We start from the raw sequence: 16,502 nt of genomic DNA, 5'->3' as shown, positions 1-16,502 counted from the left end.
CCAGGGCATGTGTTGTCAATTTCCAAAATATATTTTTTTTTTTTGCTATTTTTTTTTTATAGAACAAACTGAGACAAGAACCTTCCCTTCCGCCCTCGTCCTCTTGTGTCTTCGTTTCAAAGCAATTTCTGGCTCTCGTTCCCCTTTAGAGAAAGTTTCCTTGGCTGCTGAGCAAGAGTCTCTGGGCAGAACGCCACCGCGGAGGGGCCGAGCCCCGGAGGACGCGAGGACTGCGGCGGGATCTGCTGCCGGAGACCAGCGCTAGCGGACGAGGCTGCGACACCAGAGGGCGAGGAGGTAAGTGACGCAGGCTAACGAGCGGACCACAAGAACCAGCAACACTTAAACATCTGACGTATGGAACTGCACAGAGGTAGCAGAGCTGGAGGTGCGTGCAGTAGTGAGCAGGGTTACCTGCAGTCCTATGCAAAATCACAAATGACACTTTGTGATATCACCATGCATCGTGCTGAATGACAAAACTGTGCAACTCAGCACTGCTACATCTGCTTACTCCAACTAATGAGCTGCTGCATGCAACAAACTCCTCTCTACATCGTCCTAACTTACAACTAAAGGATATTCGTCAGGTGTTGTAAATCACCACAAACTCATCTGCACTAAACGTGATCACGTCTGATCATCTGACAAACTCAGCTCTGCTTGTACACGCTGCACTCTGCTTTATATGTCAAAATTAGCATTACTCTACCAATCCATTTGTGCTTTGTCAAACGCCTCTCTGCTCCAATACAAGCATTAGCTCTGCTACATCTGTCGTGGTAACTTCTCTCTGTTCTAATACAATCTCAGCTCTCCTACATCTGTCGTCTTACCTTCTCTCTGTTCTAGTACTAGCTCAGCTCTGCTACATCTGTCATAGTACCTTCTCTCTGCTGCAATACAGTCTGCGCTCTGCTACTACATCTGTCGTGGTAACTTCTCTGCTCCGATACGAGCTTAGCTCTGCTACATCTGTCATGGTACCTTCTCTCTGCTCCAATACAGTCTGCACTCTGCTACTACATGTGTCGTGGTAACTTCTCTCTACTCCAATACAAGCTCAGCTCTGCTACATCTGTCGTGGTACCTTCTCTCTGTTCCAGTACAAGCTCAGCTCTGCTACATCTGTCGTGGTAACTTCTCTGCTCCGATACGAGCTTAGCTCTGCTACATCTGTCATGGTACCTTCTCTCTGCTCCAATACAAGCTCAGCTCTGCTACATCTGTCGTGGTAACTTCTCTGCTCCGATACGAGCTTAGCTCTGCTACATCTGTCATGGTACCTTCTCTCTGCTCCAGTACAAGCTCAGCTCTGCTACATCTGTCGTGGTAACGTCTCTGCTCCAGTACAAGCTCAGCTCTGCTACATCTGTCGTGGTAACGTCTCTGCTCCAGTACAAGCTCAGCTCTGCTACATCTGTCGTGGTACCTTCTCTCTGCTCCAGTACAAGCTCAGCTCTGCTACATCTGTCGTGGTACCTTCTCTCTTTTCCAGTACAAGCTCAGCTCTGCTACATCTGTCGTGGTACCTTCTCTCTGTTCCAGTACAAGCTCAGCTCTGCTACATCTGTCGTGGTACCTTCTCTCTGTTCCAGTACAAGCTCAGCTCTGCTACATCTGTCGTGGTACCTTCTCTCTGTTCCAGTACAAGCTCAGCTCTGCTACATCTGTCGTGGTACCTTCTCTCTGTTCCAGTACAAGCTCAGCTCTGCTACATCTGTCGTGGTAACGTCTCTGTTCCAGTACAAGCTCAGCTCTGCTACATCTGTCGTGGTACCTTCTCTCTGTTCCAGTACAAGCTCAGCTCTGCTACATCTGTCGTGGTACCTTCTCTCTGTTCCAGTACAAGCTCAGCTCTGCTACATCTGTCGTGGTACCTTCTCTCTGCTCCAGTACAAGCTCAGCTCTGCTACATCTGTCGTGGTACCTTCTCTCTTTTCCAGTACAAGCTCAGCTCTGCTACATCTGTCGTGGTACCTTCTCTCTGTTCCAGTACAAGCTCAGCTCTGCTACATCTGTCGTGGTACCTTCTCTCTGTTCCAGTACAAGCTCAGCTCTGCTACATCTGTCGTGGTACCTTCTCTCTGTTCCAGTACAAGCTCAGCTCTGCTACATCTGTCGTGGTACCTTCTCTCTGTTCCAGTACAAGCTCAGCTCTGCTACATCTGTCGTGGTAACGTCTCTGTTCCAGTACAAGCTCAGCTCTGCTACATCTGTCGTGGTACCTTCTCTCTGTTCCAGTACAAGCTCAGCTCTGCTACATCTGTCGTGGTACCTTCTCTCTGTTCCAGTACAAGCTCAGCTCTGCTACATCTGTCGTGGTACTTTCTCTCTGCTCCAGTACAAGCTCAGCTCTGCTACATCTGTCGTGGTACCTTCTCTCTGTTCCAGTACAAGCTCAGCTCTGCTACATCTGTCGTGGTACCTTCTCTCTGCTCCAGTACAAGCTCAGCTCTGCTACATCTGTCGTGGTACCTTCTCTCTGTTCCAGTACAAGCTCAGCTCTGCTACATCTGTCGTGGTAACGTCTCTGTTCCAGTACAAGCTCAGCTCTGCTACATCTGTCGTGGTACCTTCTCTCTGCTCCAGTACAAGCTCAGCTCTGCTACATCTGTCGTGGTACCTTCTCTCTGTTCCAGTACAAGCTCAGCTCTGCTACATCTGTCGTGGTAACGTCTCTGCTCCAGTACAAGCTCAGCTCTGCTACATCTGTCGTGGTAACGTCTGTACCAGTCCATTCAGACAAATCCTGATCCATACAGATAAAGATGTGACAGGTTGGGACTAATGAAAATAAAACTAAACTGACCTATTGAGATAAACAGTGTGAGGTACAGCAGAGCTGAGTTTGTCATTTTGCCCAATTCATCTTGATATTAGGATGTGTTATCGGTGATTTTACATAGGACTGCTGGCAGTTTTACTATGTAATCTTGTCTTTCGCTCCGTTTGGTTTAATGCTATGTTCGGCTCTGCTACATCTGTATAGAAGTGAGCGATTGTAGCAATATGCGCTGCGGGACGATGCATCTGACGGCTGAGTTCTGTCTGGGGCAGTAAGGGTTAATCGCGGCCGCGCACAGACACGGTTTCCAAGTCTCGCAGGCCGGAGTGTGTGTTTACAGAGATCGCTTGGATTTCAGCCTCTAACTGTTAACCACAAAATTGCTTTATTTGTTTCCTTTAACAGTTTTAAAGTAAATTCACATTATATCGGGAAGATCCCGTGTACGCAGCGCCAGATGTGAGCGCAGCAGCCGCGCACCGAGAACACGCGGGTCCCTGCAATAAGAAGGGCTGTAACCTCAAAGACTAGAAAGGCTTTAAAATAATAGAAAAAAACAATCACTTAAAAAAAAAACACTCAGCTTTCCTAAAATCCCGAATGACAAAGGCCATAACTGAGCCACTAAGAGTCCCAGAAAGTGGGGTGTATCCTAGATTTGTCTCACCCACATTTCCCAGAATCATAGAAACTCTTAAAACTGTTTAAAAACATTTTTTGAAATGTATCATTCGAGATTCCGGTGAAATGTAAAGTTGGATAAATCGGAGCTCAGTGCTGCCCTCTATAAAGAGGACAGGTGCGGGCGGCTACACTCACCTGACCAGGTCAATTAAGAGATTATCACCGCAGATGGAGGAGAATTTTGTGCAGCAATGAACTAGTGGATATCATAAGAATTCAAGTATGTAGGTAAAATAAGAGTTTTTATTAATATTTATAACTGCTAATATTAGAAGAGGGAGTAATAGTTCCTGTAGTACTGATAATATGATGGGGCACCAATTAGATCCTATAAATGCTAATGTTCTTTTCTGCTTGGATTTTAGGCTTCTAATCTTAACATCGTTTTCATAATTTTCCTCATGGCCTCCATCCATCTTGTTTTTGTTCATCTTTTTCACCTTTCTATTCCCCTTGACCTTAAAAAAAAATCTTACTTATATCATTAACACATTTTCCAAAATAGGCTGTAATTCTATTCCAATACCACAATAAGACTTGGCTTATGATGGGGTAAAGATTGCCCCCATATCTGTTCCCTTAAATTGAAAGTTATAAGATTCCTAAACATTGTATATAAGTCTAATAAATATGAGACAGATGGGTAGATAAATTTGAGAGACATACATATGATATAAACACCCTGTGTGTATTTGAAGATATTGTGTATTCTCTTTTACATATATATCTGTGTGTGTTTATCTTCTATGTATCTTATATGCATCTATCTAAGCATCTGATCTATACTCTCCTCTGCTCTCTCTCTGTTTTATCTATGTATCTATCTATGATGGGGTAGATGTTGCTCCCATTACTGTTCCCAAAACTTGAATATAAAATTAATCCTTGACATATAAAGATAGATCGATATAAGATCGATGTGAGATTGATATTCAATGTTTTTCCATCTACTTATCCATCCCATATAAATTTATCTATCTTATCTATCTTTAAAAGGCCTGCATCTATATATGTAATAATCAGGTGACTCAATATTAATAGTTATTACTATCAAAGGAAATGCCATTACCGTATTAATACCAGTATCAGTGATCCTCTGACATAGGATCCAGTCAGACCCTACAAATACAGCTTTTCCTCAATCCTCAGTTTACTTTTTGGATCTTTGACCGTTCAAGGTCAACTGCATGATTTTGATATTGATTTGGTCAATCTTGTTACTACTCACCCTCTTCCTCTTGACCCTGCATAAAAAATGTCATCTACATGTCATATTCATAAGATGTTCTAACATAGTCGTATTATGGGGTAGATGTTGCTCCCATTGCTGTTCCCAAAAATTGAATGTAAAATGTGTGTATATAAATATATATGAGATTGAGAGGTAATGTTTTTCTATCTTATATCTATCTACTTATCTATCGAATATAAATGTATATATCTCTTTAAAGTGCCTGTATCTGTCATTGGAATAATAAGAGTTTGTACAGTTAATTGATCTTACTCAATATTAATAGTTAGAAGTAAAATTATTACAAATTCCATCAAATGCCAGTGGTATTAATACTACTATGTGGCTATGGTTTATTTTGGGTCATTGCTTCCATCTATCTTTTTTCTGCTCATCCTCTTTCCCTTGACCCTGCCTAAAAATGATGTCTATATGTCCTATCTAAAAGATTTCCCAAGAGAGTCTAAGAAAGTGATGCCAAGTAAAATTAATTATTCTACACAAAAATTTAAATCAATTTGCTAGAATGACATGAGATAGACTTATAGTATTTCTATCGCTCTCATTGTTTAGAATAAAAAAATTAAAGCTGCACTTTTTCATATAGATGGGTGCAAAGTCTCCAATATTATCACCAAAGGCCTTTTACATATAGAAAATTCTCAAAAATTGGACAGCACACCAAAGTCAGATTATGAAAAAATGGATTTTAATTAGCCCAGCATGTGGTAATTAAAATCAATTTTTTCATTTTCTAGCTCTGGTGTGCTGCCCCCATTTTTTGAAATTCTTTCATTATATATATTCAGAGTTGTACAGATCCTGGATGAAACTCAAAAATACTAGTTATTATTAATATATTTAGAAATACCACCAGTAATACTAGCAGTACTGTAGTACTACTGTCATGTGGTATCCAGTTACACCCTTTAGATCTAGCTCCTGAATGTTCACTTTACTACTTGAATTCTTTCCTTTCTCAATATTATCCTTATCATTTTTGTCATTGTCTCCATCTATCTTGTTGCTTCTCATACTCTTCTTAATGATCCTGCATAAAATTGAATCTATACACATGTCACAGCCAAAAGATTTTCCAACAGTATTATGAGGGGTAGGTGTTGCGCCCATTGCGGTTCCCTTAAATTGAAAGTAAATGTAATCCTTATACATAAAAAAGAGAAATATCTCTATCAATCTATTTATCTATCTCTCCTGTATTCATAGTTTGTGTAATCAAGTCTATGCAGTCTGTGCATGTGAAAGTTTTCACGTCGCTATAACATTGAAATATTTTCAATATCTATGATCTAGGGCAGGCGAGTTTTCCTACATTTATACATATATTAATGTTTGGGGGTGTAGAGTTTTCCTACTAGTATTTCATGGTTTGCTTTTGAATAGTGGAGGCATTAGTCCTACACCCTGTACATGAATGTAATAATGTAGGCGCTGTCAGTGGCATGCTCTGAATATACCTGGCATCCTTCAGGTTCAGGCTCTTTATGGGACTGCAGTTCCTACATCCTAACAGAAAGTTCTGAATATGTAAAACGACTCTCAGGTCCTCAGTTCACCCCGGCACGGCTCCTACTGATAAAATAAATAATATCAGACAGAAACATCTGAGTTTTCTAAAGAGTTTGGATAAATTAGACGTCCTTCGTTCCGGAGAGTATATTATTTTATACACTAGATTTGTATAAATTCTATTAATAAACACCAGCAGAGCTAAATACCGCGACTGTCTTCAGAGAGAACAATGACATAGCTATGAGCAAGGAACATCGATGAGTGATAAGAGGATACATAGAATATATTCCAATGATAAATATAAGATATGCAGTGTATCATTGGGTGGATACATAGATATTAGATTTGGATGGATAGTAGAGTTCAGCAAAAGAAGAATCCTCAGGACCAGATCCAGCGGCCATGTTAGTAGCCTGTGGTTGTCGGGTCAGAGCCCTGCGGACCTCCTCTTACCTCCTGACATCCCCATGCTCTTTTTTGATTGGTTGGCTGTTATGACATCATCATGGCGGAGTGTCTCACTCATGACGTCACACTACGCCTACTAATCAGGAGAGTCGTTGGGGGGGGTGCCGGCCGGTAAGAGGAGGTCCGCAGGGCTCTGTTCTCGTAGCCACGGGCTCCTGATGAGGCCTTAGGACCGGGATCTTAAGAATTTGCGATTTTTGTGCACCCCTATTGGATAGACTAGTCAGATACCGGACTGATGGAGAGAGATGTCTGATAAGTGGATGATTTCACGTAGCTCCGCATCATTCTCGGCTACATTGTATTTCTCCTTACGTTCGGTCACGTTTCCTTAGTCTTTTGTGACGCTGAGCGCCATGTACTGACCCGTCATCCCTATACCTCGTGCTGTAATCTGGAGCCCCTGCGCTTTTCTCATGTTACAGTCGGTGCTGCGTTGCCAGGATTTAACCCTTCGTCATAAATGGAGAATTCATGAATTACACAACATATAAAGCAGTAATTGGGCAGAAAAGCGCTGCGCTCTGCAGCCATTATCCCGAGCCTGGGAGACATTAGCATCCATCATTTCCTGCATTTTCCTCCCTTCTCATAGATGTTTTCTGACGATTAGGTCACTGGTTTTGTTAAACAAATTCTCAGGCCTTGTTAATTATTCCTCTGGAGGATCCTCCGGAATCCACTGGATCTTATTCTTTATAGGTAAAAGTAAACAAACAAGAAATTCATTTACATCTGTAATAGAAATCTATATCCTTTAATTATCCTCTACCAAAAGGTTTTGAGTGTTTTATTTAATTTGTTCCTAGGAGGTTTGTCTGACAACCACAACGGCTGCGATTATAGATCCCACAGGAGTTGTCACACAGCTACTTAGAGATCTTCATGGTAAATCGGCAGATACATGCAGTGGAGAAAGCACGGGGTGACTGTGATAACGTCTGTGGTTGTTTTTATTCAAATTTACTTAATGAACAAAAAAAATTAATAATCCAGCAATATTTTGTGACCGCCCGTCTCCTCCGTCCTCAGTAGTTGGTGATCGCCCGTCTCCTCCATCCTCAGTATTCAGTGACCGCCCGTCTCCTCCATCCTCAGTATTCAGTGACTGCCCGTCTCCTCCGTCCTCAGTATTCAGTGATCGCCTGTCTCCTCCGTCCTCAGTATTCAGTTACCGCCCGTCTCCTCCGTCCTCAGTATTCAGTGACCGCCTGTCTCCTCCGCCCTCAGTATTCAGTGACTGCCCGTCTCCTCCGTCCTCAGTATTCAGTGACTTCCCGTCTCCTCCGTCCTCAGTATTCAGTGACTTCCCGTCTCCTCCGTCCTCAGTATTCAGTGACCACCCGTCGCCTCCGTCCTCAGTATTCAGTGACCGCCCGTCTCCTCCGTCCTCAGTATTCAGTGACTGCCCGTCTCCTTCGTCCTCAGTATTCAGTGACTGCCCGTCGCCTCCATCACATCTTCTCGTCACTTGTACACAGGTTATGGAGGAGATCACTAGTTTGATCCAAACATCTTGGAGGACTGACCCCAGATCTTCTGTGCATGGGGCTTGTGCGGATCCTTCTGCCTCTTGATCCCAGACAGACAGGATGATGTCAGATCAGGGCTCTGTGGGATCATCACCTCCAGGACTCCTCGTTCTTAATGACATTGGTTGGAAGTTGGGGGTCGTTGTTCAGCTGCAGAATAAATTTGGAGCCAATCAGACTCCTCATGGTATCGCGTGATTGATAAGTGTCTGCCTGAATTTCTCAGCAATGAGGACACCATTAATCCTGACCAAGTCCCCAACTCCATTTTCTGAAATGCAGCCACAAACCTGCCACAACCCTCCACCTGTGTCACTGCTCCTGCGAACCCTCATTATTGTGCCGCTCTCCAGCCCATCAGCAAACAAACTGCTTCTGTAACAGGATCCACACAAGCCCCATGCACAGAAGATCTGGGGTCAGTCCTCCAAGATGTTTGGAACAATCTCCTGCTCCTCCATAACCTGTGTACAAGAGACAATAGAAAGAGATGGAGGCAACAGGCGGTCACTGAGTATGGAGAATGGAGGCGACGGGCGGTCACTGAGTATGGAGGATGGAGGCGACGGGAGGTCACTGACTACGGAGGATGGAGGAGACGGGCGGTCACTAAACATTGTAAAGATTTAGATTTCTATTTTGTTCATTCACTTTTTATTTTGTTACTTGATAAAAATGATATATTATTACTTCTATATATAAAGCTTCTTACTTTGACTAAAAAAAGAACAATATTGTAGGTCACAGATATTAAAGTTATATAACAAATGATATAATAATAGATATCATAGAGGACAACCTGACTGAAAGCCCAGATGATACAATGTCACAGATGATAAAAGCTTCTAATCAGTGATTTCATGATATTACAGATGATATCACAAATGACAACATGATATCATGCTTCATACAGTAAAATGATGTGATATGATGAAATAATATAAATAGAAACAGAATCTCATGATGTCACAGATGATAAAACAATATCACAGAAAATAAAATGAAATCCCAGGTAACAAGACAATACAAATGCCACAGATGATAAAATGATATCCCATGTAACAAGACAATACAAATGCCACAGATGATAAAATGAAATCCAGGTAAAAAGACAATACAAATGCCACAGATGATAAAATGATATCCCATGTAACAAGACAATACAAATGCCACAGATGATAAAATGAAATCCCAGGTAACAAGACAATACAAATGCCACAGATGATAAAATGATATCCCATGTAACAAGACAATACAAATGCCACAGATGATAAAATGATATCCCAGGTAACAAGACAATACAAATGCCACAAATGATAAAATGATATCCCATGTAACAAGACAATACAAATGCCACAGATGATAAAATGAAATCCAGGTAAAAAGACAATACAAATGCCACAGATGATAAAATGATATCCCATGTAACAAGACAATACAAATGCCACAGATGATAAAATGATATCCCAGGTAACAAGACAATACAAATGCCACAGATGATAAAATGATGTCATAAATGGTATAAAAACAATACCACCTCTTTACGGTGACAGATCATTGAATATTATTACTTTTCTTTTATACTTTGGACCAGTTTCATCAATTGTCTGAGCCATCTGCCACGTCAGGAGGATCGGTCACAGCAACCTGTGTTTCATTTTCTCCCATGATACAATCTGTGGCGTCATCTTATCTCCTGTGAGATCACGATGTTACAGATGGATGAAATCCTGTAGCGGATCTGAATTCTTTGGGAGCAACTTGGGAATTGTATAATTTGAGGCTAATGCATGGAAATGTATCTGTAATTTAGGGGAAAATGCTGTTTGTAGCACGGAGGAGATGATGCATCGTTTTCTTACGTTAGTTGGGTTCTGCATGAGAAAGGCCTGATAACTGGAACATAACAAGGGCTGTGGAGTAAATGGAAGCAGACAGTGCGGAGCATTGCTGGAGCGCCAGGGTTGTTACACATCTGCAAGCGTTTTAGCCAGGCACTGGTTATTAGGGCAAGGGAAGCTCGGGACCAGGGAATATTGTAACTGAAATCCTTATTAATGAGTAGGAAAAATATTTAAGATAATTTTACACACTTGGGTCATCTTAAAGATTTGATTAAGCCATTCCTTAACTATATGTGACCTTAGAAAAGCTGGGTGACAACTATATGTTACGCCATATATATAGCTGCCGTATCCCCCTAACTGGCTGCACAAGTTTCCTATGTGGTTCCTCAGTAATCCTTCCCCCACTTGCTTGTCTAGTGGGTGGGTACAGTATGAAAGTTATAGAGTAAAGACAGCCAGGTATCTTTAGCAGCACAGAGTATTTCAGGATATGGCTGCCTTTATTACATCCTGAAAGTTACGGGTATCCTCAGCAGCACAGAGTGTTTCAGGGAATCAGAGTTTATTTCATGGGTGATCAGATACATTAAGTGGTAAAAGTAGCAGAGTACCCTCAGCAGCACGGATTATTTTAGGATATGACTTACTTGATCTTGTGAGTGATTACAACCTGAAAGTCACATGTTAAAAGGTGACGGGTGTCCTCAGCAGCACAGAGTATTCAAGGATATGGCTGAATTGATTACATCCTGATATTTATGGGTGTCCTCATCAGCACAGAGTTTTTCAGAGAGTTGGAGAGTTTATTTGAAAGTTACAGGTGTCCTCAGCAGCACAGAGTGTTTCAGGATATGGCTTGATTCATTATATTCTGTAGGTTACAGGTGTCCTCTGCAGCACAGAGTGTTTCAGGGTATGGCTTGATTCATTATATTCTGTAGGTTACAGGTGTCCTCTGCAGCACAGAGTGTTTCAGGATATGGCTTGATTCATTACATTCTGTAGGTTACAGGTGTCCTCTGCAGCGCAGAGTGTTTCAGGGTATGGCTTGATTCATTATATTCTGTAGGTTACAGGTGTCCTCTGCAGCACAGAGTGTTTCAGGATATGGCTTGATTCATTACATTCTGTAGGTTACAGGTGTCCTCTGCAGCACAGAGTGTTTCAGGATATGGCTTGATTCATTACATTCTGTAGGTTACAGGTGTCCTCTGCAGCACAGAGTGTTTCAGGGAGTCGGAGAGTTTATTTGAAAGTTACGGGTGTCTTCAACAGCACAGAGTATTTCAGGATATGGCTGAATTGATTACATCCTGATATTTATGGGTGTCCTCAGCAGCACAGAGTTTTTCAGGGAGTTGGAGAGTTTATTTGAAAGTTACTGGTGTCCTCAGCAACACAGTGTTTCAGGATATGGCTTGATTCATTACATTCTGTAGGTTACAGGTGTCCTCTGCAGCACAGAGTGTTTCAGGATATGGCTTGATTCATTACATTCTGTAGGTTACAAGTGTCCTCTGCAGCACAGAGTGTTTCAGGGAGTCGGAGAGTTTATTTGAAAGTTACGGGTGTCTTCAACAGCACAGAGTATTTCAGGATATGGCTGAATTGATTACATCCTGATATTTATGGGTGTCCTCAGCAGCACAGAGTTTTTCAGGGAGTTGGAGAGTTTATTTGAAAGTTACTGGTGTCCTCAGCAACACAGTGTTTCAGGATATGGCTTGATTGATTACATCCTAAAAGTTACGGGTGTCCTCAGCAGCACAGAGTGTTTCAGGATATGGCTCAATTAATTATATTCTGAAAATTACAGGTGTCCTCAGCAGCACCGAGTGTTTCAGGGAGTTGGAGAGTTTATTTGATAGTTACGAGTGTCCTCAGCAGCACAGAGTGTTTCAGGGAATCGGAGAGTTTATTTGAAAGTTACAGGTGTCCTCAGCAGCGCAGAGTGTTTCAGGATATGGCTCAATTAATTATATTCTGAAAATTACAGGTGTCCTCAGCAGCACAGAGTGTTTCAGGGAGTTGGGGAGTTTATTTCATGGGTGATCACATACATTACATCAAAGTAGCAGATTATTTTTGGATACAGATGAGCTGCTCTTGATTTTGTGGCTGATCATTTACTAAAAGTTACGTGATAAAAGATCAGCACAGAGTATTTTAGAAAAAAGGGAGTGTGCCGCTCTTTTGGGAGGTAACAAAATAAAAGTTATGGAGTTTAAGAGTTTGTTAGCAAAGAGTAGGGTTTCGATGGAGGGTTTGTCGGTAGTCTGTAACCATGGAGACACATAGGCAAGAACAGGAGCTGTGCACACAAAACGGTAGTGTCTTTTCTAACATGACTTAGATTTACTTTATTGTTTCATAGTTTCATAGTTTCATAGTTTCATAGTTTTTAAGGTTGAAGGGAGACTCTAAGTCCATCTAGTTCAACCCGTAGCCTAACATGTTGATCCAGAGGAAGGCAAAAAAACCCCAATGTGTCAAATAAGCTCCAATGGGGAAAAAAATTCCTTCCTGACTCCACATACGGCAATCAGACTAGTTCCCTGGATCAACACCCTGTCATAAAATCCAATATACATAACTGGTAATATTATATTTTTCAATTAATGCGATCAGGCTCTGCTTAAATTTTACTTGTGAATCCCTCAATACAACATCATACGGCAGAGAGCTCCATAGTCTCACTGCTCGTACAGTAAAGAGTCCTCATCTGTGATTATGATTAAACATTCTTTCCTCAAGACGTAGCGGATGCCCCCGTGTTCCAGTCGCAGGCCTAGGTGTAAAGAGATCTTTGGAAAGGTCTCTGTACTGTCCCCTCATATATTTATACATTGTGATTAGATCCCCCTAAGCCTTTGTTTTTCCTAACTAACTAACCCCAAGTTTAATAACCTGTCTTGGTATTGCAGCCCACCCATTCCTCTAATAATCTTGGTCGCTCTTCTATCTACCTGTAAGATTATGCTATTTATAACCTTCTATACTTTTGCTAACAAGAAATGCATCCATTCCTCTCTTAAATTCATTCAGTGAGTTGGCCATCACCACTTCCTCAGGAAGAGAGTTCCAGAGCCTCACTGCTCTTACCGTGAAGAACCCTCTTCTATGCTGATGTAGGAATTTTCTTTCCTCCAATCGAAAAGAATGCCCCCTTGTTCTTGTCATAGTCCTTGGTACAAACAGATCATGGGAGAGATCTCTATATGGCCCTCTGATATATTTGTACATATTTATTAGGTCTCCCCTAAGTCTTCTCTTTTCTAGAGTAAATAGACCTAATTTTGATAACCTTTCCGTGTATTGTAATGCACCCATTCCATTTATTATTTTAGTAGCCCGCCTCTGAACCCTTTCAAGTTCAGTAATGTCTTTCTTCAGCACCGGCGCCCAAAATTGCACACAATACTCCAAGTGTGGTCTGACTAGTGATTTGTACAGAGGGAGAATGATGTTTTCATCTCGTGCCCCCAGACCTCTTCTAATGCATCCCATCACCCTATTTGCTTTGGTGGCTGCTGCCTGACACTGGGCACTCCAATTTAGATTCTTATTCACTAAGATGCCTAAGTCTTTTTCAATGTCTGATTTCCCCAGCAGTTTCCCATTTAGTAAGTAATCGTAGCATCTGTTTCTCCTTCCCATGTGCATAACCTTACACTTATCTGTGTTAAACCTCATTTGCCATTTTTCAGCCCAATTCTCCAATTTACTCAAGTCCATCTGTAGTTGCAAACTGTCCTCCTTTGTATTAACTACCTTACATAGTTTTGTATCATCTGCAAATACTGATATTTTACTCTGTAAACCATCCACCAGATCATTAATAAATATATTAAATAGTAGGGGGCCCAATACAGACCCCTGTGGCACCCCACTAGTAACCCTGGCCCAATCTGAGTATGCACCATTAATAACCACTCTTTGTTTTCTACCACTAAGCCAGCTACCTACCCATCTACACACATTTTCCCCGAGCCCAAGCTTTCTCATTTTACTTAGCAGTCTTTTATGTGGGACAGTGTCAAATGCTTTACCGAAGTCGAGATAAATGACATCCAATGATTCTCCTCGGTCCATGTGAGAGCTTACATCCTCATAGAAGCTGATCAGGTTAGTTTGACAGGAGCGATCCTTCATAAATCCATGTTGATATGGAGTTAAACAGTTATTAACATTGAGAAATTCCATAATAGTATCCCTTAAAAACCCTTCAAACATTTTACCCACAACAGATGTTAAGCTTACCGGCCTATAGTTTCCAGGTTCCCTTTTGCACCCTTTTTTGAATATTGGTACCACATTTGCTAGCCGCCAATCCAGTGGAACAGACCCAGTTTCTATAGAGTCTTTAAATAAAAGGAATAGAGGCCTGTCTATCACATTACTTAACTCCCTTAATACCCGAGGGTGAATGCCATCAGGGCCTGGTGATTTGTCAATTTTAATGTTACTAAGTCGGTTCTGCACTTCTTCCTGGGTTAGGCAGGTCATACTTAACGGGGCATTTACATGATCACTCTGCATTTCCCCTGGCATATGCTTTTCCTGTGTGAACACAGTTGAGAAAAAAGTATTTAAAACATTTGCTTTTCCCACATCGCTTTCTATGATTTTACCCTCATTATTCTTTAAAGGGCCAACACCATCAATTTTAATCTTTTTTCTGTTTATATAATTAAAGAATAGTTTGGGATTTGTTTTGCTTTCCTTAGCAATGAGTCTCTCAGTTTCTACTTTTGCTAAATATATTTGTTTTTTACACATTTTATTTTTTTCTCTATATATTTTTAATGCTTCCTCGCTGCCTTCTTGTTTTAGCTTTTTAAATGCCTTTTTCTTATTATTCATTGCCCCTTTTACATCCTTATTAAGCCACATTGGTTTTCTCCTGTTCCTAGCCCTTTTATTTCTGTATGGTATGGCTAGCTCGCAGTGGGTGTTTAATACCGATTTAAAAATTTCCCACTTATTTTCTGTGCTCCCATTTTTGAGGACATTGTCCCAATCAATTTGGCGAAGGTCTTCTCTAAGCTGATCAGACTTTGCTTTCCTGAAATTCAGCGTTTTTGTAACCCCCCTCCAAGGCACCTTACTAAAGGACAAGTGGAATTGTATTATATTGTGGTCACTATTCCCTAGGTGCCCATCCACTCGTACGTCTGTTATTCTATCTGGCCTGTTGCTTAAAATTAAGTCCAGAAGGGCTGCCCCTCTAGTTGGGCCCGGCACAAGTTGGGACAGATAATTATCCTTAGTTACTGACAGAAACCGGTTTCCTTTCTGAGATACACAGGTTTCAGTTTCCCAGTCTATATCGGGGTAATTGAAGTCCCCCATAATAATCACCTCATTGTGATTTGCTGCTTTGTCTATTTGTTTCAATAATACATTTTCAGTGGTTTCTGTTATATTTGGTGGCTTATAACAAACCCCTATGAGGATTTTATTAGTTTTCCCTCCTTGTATCTCCACCCATAGAGACTCCACCTCTTCATTTCCCTCTTGAATATCTTCTCTTAGTCTGGGCTTTAAACTGGACTTTATATATAGACAGACTCCACCCCCTTTCCTTTTTTTACGATCCCTCCTAAACAATTCATATCCTTGCAGGTTAGCCGCCCAGTCATAACTATCATCTAACCATGTCTCAGTTATTCCTACTATGTCGTATTTCTCCTCATACATTACCAGCTCCAGTTCCTCCATCTTATTGGACAGGCTTCTTGCATTGGTCAGCATGCAGGAAAGAAGTTTTGCTCCCCTTTTCTCAGCTTCCTTCTTAGTACCCTGTCTTGGGTCCTCTTTACGGCATCTAGTATCCTTGATTAGTTTGTCCTTCTGCTGCATGTTCTTGTCTGCTGTTTTTTCTCCCATCCCCTCTTCTTCTAGTTTAAAGCCCTCCTGATGAGTGTGGCAAGCCTTCTGGCGAACGTGTGTTTCCCAGGTTTTGTGAGGTGTATCCCGTCTCTTGCGAGAAGTCCATCGTAGAGGTAATTCACTCCATGGTCTAAGAATCCAAATCCTTGCTGCCTGCACCACTGTCGTAGCCAGTTGTTCAAATCTAGTATCCTATTCCATCTTCTGACACCATGGCCATCGACTGGGAGGATTGATGAGAAAACAACCTGTACGTTCCGTTCCTTTATTTTCTTCCCCAGAATTTCAAAGTCTTCACAAATAGTTGGCAGATCATTTCTTGCCGTGTCGTTTGTTCCTACATGTATCAATAGGAACGGGTATTCGTCCTTGGATCCGAGGATAGTTGGTATCCTGTTGGCCACATCCTTGATTTTTGCTCCAGGGAGGCAGCATACTTCTCGTGCGGTCATGTCCGGCCTGCAGATAGTTGCCTCCGTGCCTCTTAGTAGTGAGTCGCCCATAACTACCACTCTTCTTTTCTTTCT

At 41.6% G+C, this 16,502-nt stretch overlaps 1 protein-coding gene across 1 annotated transcript in view; it reads left to right on the top strand.

Annotated features, from left to right (window-relative positions):
- Positions 1–231: 231 nt before the first annotated feature.
- CDON (cell adhesion associated, oncogene regulated) overlaps positions 232–16,502 on the top strand; it is a 132,070-nt gene continuing 115,799 nt past the window's right edge. Inside the window, exon 1 of the mRNA XM_075328503.1 lies at positions 232–297. The gene's annotated coding sequence lies outside the window, so the exon portion shown is untranslated. The remainder of the gene's footprint in view (positions 298–16,502) is intronic.

This window comes from Anomaloglossus baeobatrachus, chromosome 11 (genome assembly GCF_048569485.1).
Source record: "Anomaloglossus baeobatrachus isolate aAnoBae1 chromosome 11, aAnoBae1.hap1, whole genome shotgun sequence".
NCBI lineage: Eukaryota > Metazoa > Chordata > Amphibia > Anura > Aromobatidae > Anomaloglossus > Anomaloglossus baeobatrachus.
The sequence above is the reverse complement of the archived record's forward strand: the minus strand, read 5'-3'. Positions and strand labels throughout refer to the sequence as shown.